Raw genomic sequence first — 7,167 nt, 5'->3', positions numbered from 1 at the left:
CTTGTCACTGATGTAAATGCATGATGTTAAACTTACGTCGTTATAACATACAATGATGGCATTAATGTTACGTAATATTGTAGTTTATATATTATGTCAGTTGTATGTAATATCTAAGTCATTTCCGTTACATCATAGAGAAGTAATAAACTTACATCAGTATGATGTCAAAAATATCTTATATATTTTTACATCATAATTGGATCACAAGACAGGTCAATTTTACGTCATATTTACGTAAAATATTGTGACATTCCTATGACTTATAAATGACGTCATATTGAAGTCATGTGTTCACTGGGAACTTATGTCATAAATCCTAATCCAATTCCAAATTAAAATCATTAAATAATTTATTGCCGTGGTCTTAATAATACAACAACAATAAATATTTAATTACAAGAGGTATTCGTATCTTGAATTAATAGATTAAAATCTATTGACAGAGGTCTTCATAATCTGCCAACAATGTTTGGTTACTTCCGAGATTTTACCAATTAATTTTTCCAAGTTTTAACATTAAATTTACTTAATTGATTTTACCAGAATTTATTAAATATTTTATTAGGTCGTTGTTAATTTAGTCCGAATTATTTTCCCAGAATTTATGAGTTAATTTTATTTAATTAAGAACTTAATTTTCATGAACTAAAAATTTATCAATTGATTTTATTTGATTTATTTTGAGTAAACTATTTTACTTGTCCTTGAATGACCGAGTTTTATTTTACTTAAATTATTTCCTTTTTCTTTCTATTGTGTTTGCTTGTAAAACTTAGCATTTATTTTATTTTATTCTATTTTAACTGAGGATTATATTCTGCCTAGCAACACCGTAAGATTTTAGTTGTAGAATGTTATTGAGGGAAGATTCTACTTATTATTATTAATGACGTGAAAACACAAATTAAACATTAATATGTAATATATTTTATTAAGCAAATTACACAGGTACTTGATTTAGCATTAGACTATCTTGTATATATCATATTATGATTATTATTATTATTTAACGCCATAGCTGTGGAGATGCAATTGGTGTGTTTTTTCCTCTCACCGTTGGTTGGCGCTTCGAGCGCTTGGTTGAGATTTGCTGCCGGTAGAGGCGTGACCGAGGAACCAGTGCCGCCACAACCACTCCCCCCCAAGTGACTTTTGGCGGGTTGTTTAAAAGTCACGGTACGAGCGTAGGTGCGTTTGGGTGGATCCAGTGAGGCACCCCAGTGATGTGGCTGCATCTGTTGAGATGTTGATGGTGCGTCATCGTTGACGAGCTGGTCGTCAGACTTGCTGACGTAGCAGGGCTTGAGTCTTTCGACTGCAACGTTCTTTTCTTCGCCATCGACGTTGATTTTGTACAGACGATCAGACAATCGATCTATGACTAGATAAGGCCCCTGGTATGGTGGTTCAAGCGGAGCTTTGACATGATCACAGCGTAACCAGACGTGTGAACATGTGCTCAAATCTTTTAGGATAAAGACTCTGGCCTTGGTGTGATGTGCCGTCTGTGTTGGGCGAATGCCGCGCATATATTCGCGGTGTTTCTCAATAAAAATTTTGGGATCCGACGAGAGGTCTCCTGAGACGAAAAATTCTCCAGGAACTCGCAAGCACGTGCCGTAGAGCATCTCCGCTGGACTGGCCTGGAGATCTTCCTTGAGTGAGGTTCTGAGACCTAGTAGTACAGTTGGTAATATGTCCAGCCATGGTTTTGGATAACACATGAGGGCTGCTTTCAGGGTCCTATGCATGCGTTCGACGATGCCATTGGACTGGGGATGATAAGCTGTGGTCCGTGTCTTTTGTGTGCCCACGAGGTGAGTGAGAGCTTGAAAAAGAGCAGATTCAAACTGCGTGCCTTGATCTGAAGTGATCGTGATAGGTGAACCAAAACGAGAGATCCAATGGTTGAATAGTTCGTTAGCTACGGTTTCTGCAGTCATATTCTGCATTGGAATTGCTTCGGGCCACCTGGAGAAACGGTCAATCATTGTGAGACAGTATTGATATCCACGTATGTTAGGCAGGTGAATGATATCAATGTGGAGGTGGTTGAACCTTGAATCCAGGACTGCGATGTGATTGGGTTGTAGTCTAGTGTGACGGTGAATTTTGGACCTCTGGCAAGCGATGCATTCTCGAGCCCATTTAGTCGCGTCTTTGCGTATTCCGGGCCAGATAAACTTTTCTCTGAGGAGTCTTGAAGTTGTTCTGCCGCTCGGGTGAGCAGGATCGTGTATCACGTTGAAGGCTGTTTTTCTCAAGCTTGCTGGGATGTATGGTTTAACTGTGTCTGAAGATATGTTGCAGAAAATTTGTATGCCTGTTTCGACTGTCAATTCCTGGAGTTGAAGAGAGGTTTTGCCCTGTAGGAGGTGTTGTAGCTCTGCGTCTTTGACTTGTTCGTCGCGAATGTTCTCTGGACTGAGTTCAGTGGGCATATTGATCGCGTAGATGCGTGAGAGCGCATCAGCTACTACATTGTCATCACCCTTGACGTACACTATGTTTGTGGAGAACTGAGAGATGAAATCCAGCTGTCTGAGTTGACGCTCTGAGGCTTGGGCTAATTTTTTCTTGAGAGCGTAGGTCAAAGGTTTGTGATCCGTCTGAATGGTAAAATTTCGACACTCTAGGAGGTGTTGAAAAAATTTAATAGACGAGTAGATTGCTAATAACTCTCGGTCGTAGGTGCTGTACCGTTGTTCTGTGGGGGTGAGTTTTCTTGAAAAAAATCCTAGCGGTTGCCAGACATTGTGAACGAGTTGTTGAAGTTGACCTCCAATTGCAGTGGAAGACGCATCCGTTGTGAGAGTTATTGGTGCATCTGGAGCTGGATAGGCCAGAAGAGTGATTTTAGCCAATTTGCTCTTGCATTCTTCGAACCCTTTTTCAGCCTCAGCGGTCCAGTAGATTTTAGTTTTGTCTTTTTTGATGGAATGTTTGATGTATTGGTACAGTGGGAGTTGTGAATGTGCTGCATGCGGCACGCATGTTCTGTAATAGTTGATAACTCCAAGGAAACGTCTGAGCTCTTCGACTGTATTGGGCTTGGTATAGTTGAGGATAGCCTCGACCCGCTCGGTGATAGGTGAGTATCCTTCAGGTGTTATGTGGTAACCTAGAAAATCAACTTGCGACTGACCGAAGACACATTTGCTGATCTTGATGCTGAGTGAATGTTGCTGGAGACGCTCGAAGACAATTTTGAGATGCTTTTTATGTTCTTCTTCATCTTGTGACATGATGAGAATGTCATCTATGTATACGAAGATGAAGTCAAGGTCTCGAAACACTGTGTCCATGAATCTTTGGAATCTTTGTGTTGCGTTTCTTAGTCCAAATGGCATGACTAGATATTCATAGAGACCCCAGGGTGTAATTATTGCCGTTTTGTGTATGTCGTCTTTATGCATTGGCACTTGGTGATAGGCTCTGTCTAGGTCGAGTTTTGTAAAGATGTGAGCACCATGTAGACGTGAGAAAAGGTCGTGTATCAGCGGCGGTGGATACATGTCGGGCTCGGTGTCTGAGTTGAGATGACGATAATCGCCGCAGAGTCTCCATTCATTGTTTTTCTTCCTGACCATGTGTATTGGACTGGCATAGGAGCTGCTGGAGGGTCTGATGATCCCGTGTTCGAGCATGTCGGAGATTTGATTTTTTGCGGACACAGCTTTTTCTCCCGCGAGTTTGCGAGCACGTGCTGAGACTGGAGGGCCTTTTGTGATTATGCGGTGAGCATGATTGATGTTGGTGAAGTTGGGCTTCGTGATTGGCTTAGTTATTTCGATGAAACTGTTGAGCAACTCTGCATATTGTGATGGTAAAGTTGAATCTACAGTCGAAATGTTGTAAGTGCGAGTATGTATTGTTTCTCCTTTAGTTGAAAAAGATGTGAGAGGATCAATGAGGCGTTGATTCCTGAGATCAATGAGAAGATTGAAGTGAGTGAGAAAATCAGCTCCAATTATTGGAATTTGCACATCAGCAATAATGAACGGCCAGGTGAAATCTCTGCGTAGGTTCAAATCCACATGAACAGTTTTGCTACCGTAGGTGCTAATAGCTGACGCATTGGCGGCGTACAGCTTGAGGGAGTCCTCTTCGAGTTTTTTGTTGAAGTAACGTGCAGGGATGATGGAAACAATTGATCCTGAGTCGATCAGAAAGTTCTGATGAGTTGAGAAGTCGTAGATGTGTAGGCGGAGTTCTTGAGTGGGAATTTTGTTGTTACTGTCATTGACTTCCCCAACCAATGACAGCGGGCTTAATTTCCCTGGTGATCTGTTGGAAGAGGAGAGAATTTGCACGGTTTGATGCACTGACGAGCATCATTGCCCCACTTGTGATGGTAGAAACAGTAACCGTTGCGATTAGGAGTCGTAGATCTGTTCCTGGGGCGATGACCTTGTGAGTTTTGGTCATAACGCGGTTTATGCTGGACATATTGTTGCTGCTGAGACATTTGTAAAGCCTGCTGGTTAGATGTCTGCAAAGCCAGCTGTTGTTGTTGCAGTTGCTGTAGCTGGACGTGAATATTGCTGACCTCTTGCTGTAGTGATTTGAGGGTGAGTTGTACCTCTAATAATAATCGGTCAGATTTTGCACTGGTGATCGCTTGAGGCATATTGCAGTTGTTGACAGCGAAAATTGAATTATTGTTAGAGGCATTCATGACGAATCGATCGGCAAGGTCAGCCAAAGCGGTTAGATTGTTCATATCAGGTGACATGAGCAAGTAGGGACGTACCTGAGTTGGAAGTTGAGCTATCCAGAGCTCATGTAGTACTTCATCGCCGATTGATTCTTGAGCCAGCTCGCGCATTTCCCGTAGAAGTTGTGAAGGTCTTTTGTCATCGAGTCTCATTTCTTTGAGAAGCTTGCGGAGTTTCACTTGACGAGTTTCTGAGAAACGATTTAGCATTGCCGCTTTTAAGGTACCATACTTGTTTTGAAGCGGCGGTTTGCTGATGATGTCCCACACTTGTTTGCTGGCCTTGATGGGCAGTGATTTCAGAATTTGGCTGTATTTTTGGCTGTCACTGGTGATGCGATTTGCCGAGAAATCTGCTTCAGCTATTGCGAACCACATTTCGGGCTCATCTGTTGTGAATTGAGGCAGATGGAGATTAACAGCATATAAATGTCCATGAGGTAAATTAAAATTATTTTGGTTTGAGTCACCTGTGTTATCCGAAAATGTTGGTGGGTTGTTTGGAGGTCTCGGATTGGCATCAGACTGTCCGGCTCCAGGAGTACCATCAAGTGGAGGATCTTGTATGTCAATGAGGTTGTTGACTCGGGGAAGACCCGTTTGAGGATCTATGTTGACCATGTTTTGCCTTGAATTATCCTTCGAAGGAGATCTGAAGACCATTGAGAGACGCTAACAGAAAGCGCGCCAAAAATCTCTTGAGAGCGAGAGAGATGGCTGCCGGCGTGGCTTCGTAGTTTGAGGTTGGAAATGGAAAAAGTTTTTTGCTTAAAAATATTCACTGTAATATCACGTCGGGGTCACCAATTGTAGAATGTTATTGAGGGAAGATTCTACTTATTATTATTAATGACGTGAAAACACAAATTAAACATTAATACGTAATATATTTTATTAAGCAAATTACACAGGTACTTGATTTAGCATTAGACTATCTTGTATATATCATATTATGATTATTATTATTATTTAACGCCATAGCTGTGGAGATGCAATTGGTGTGTTTTTTCCTCTCACCGTTGGTTGGCGCTTCGAGCGCTTGGTTGAGATTTGCTGCCGGTAGAGGCGTGACCGAGGAATCAGTGCCGCCACATAGTCTCGACCTTGAGTGCCCTCTACTCAGCGCTTCGCGCGGGACAAGATGGCTGACGCTCTCGCTCGGTCTTGCGTCTCTGACGCAAGTTTTTGGTGTAATTTTTTCTCTGACGAATTTTTACAAGTTTTATTTTCTAATTTCAATTAAATAATTTACATTAACAATTTTAGTGATTTTGACTGATTCTAATTTTATTACAAACAAATTTTATTTTAAACAATTAAATTTTTATTATAATTTATTTTACTGATTTAAATTAATTTAACTTCAAATGATTTCACTAAAACTTCTCTAAAACGTTTTACTTTATGCAATTAATTAAATAAATTCACTTAACTCAATTACCAAAGACAATTTGTTTTACATGGCACCGAAGTCATGAATTGACCAACCGAAAGTATTTATATTAAAGTCAATCCAAACTCTACCTACGTAGTAAATTAATGAACCGAAATAATTCCTGGTTTCATTAATTAAATATTTAGTACTTTTATTTCTGACTTGTTCTTAAATTCATTCTTAATTTTATTCTGATTTTGTTTCTGGACTTGTCTCGATTATTCTTAAATTTATTCTGAATATTATTTTAAATAAATTCTTAATCATTTTCTGAATAACATTCTAAATATTTCTGATAAATAAATTCTAAATAAATAAATTCCAAATAATATTTTAAGTCAATTATAGTGACTAAATTCTTATAGACATTCTAAAGAATATCCTAGATAATATTCTTAATAATATTTTAAGTACATTCTAGTGACTAAATTCTTATGCTAATGATTGTGACCGAACGCGAAATGTCGATGACCTTCAGCCGACTTGAGTGCCTGGCTGACGCCGCACCACCGAGAGATTATTTAGACATAATATTTGTACCTAGAGTTTTTATAATTTTAATTGTGCACTCCCTTGATGAGCTGTAACTCGTTGTCTTGATGCTGGTACAGAAATCTCTCCTCAGCGAGGTACTTGATTTGGCGGCAAAGACCTGGTCACCGCGTCGCGTCACGTACTCCCCGGCAAATATTTTACCTGTAACTGCAAATCGGCATTAGTACTTATTACAAATTAAATTAACTACTGCAAGCTGACAGAAAGGCCTAGTAAGCAATAATTAATAAAGTTTTATCGCTTCGTTCCACAAGAGTCGAGCGAAGTAAAATAATTACCTGGGATAGCTGTTTATTATTTTTGCGTATCTACTTGGCTTGACTGTTCGGTCACAATGAATCTTCCGAATTCTGTCGGTGCGTTTCTTTCTTCCTCTGCTCTCCCCACTCTCACTACGACGACACCTCCACCTTGGGGACTCACTTACAAGTCTCAAACTATGACTACGAGGCAGGGA

The sequence above is a fragment of the Cotesia glomerata genome, linkage group LG5 (assembly GCF_020080835.1).
Source record: "Cotesia glomerata isolate CgM1 linkage group LG5, MPM_Cglom_v2.3, whole genome shotgun sequence".
NCBI classification, from domain to species: domain Eukaryota; kingdom Metazoa; phylum Arthropoda; class Insecta; order Hymenoptera; family Braconidae; genus Cotesia; species Cotesia glomerata.
This window is presented reverse-complemented; position numbering follows the sequence as displayed.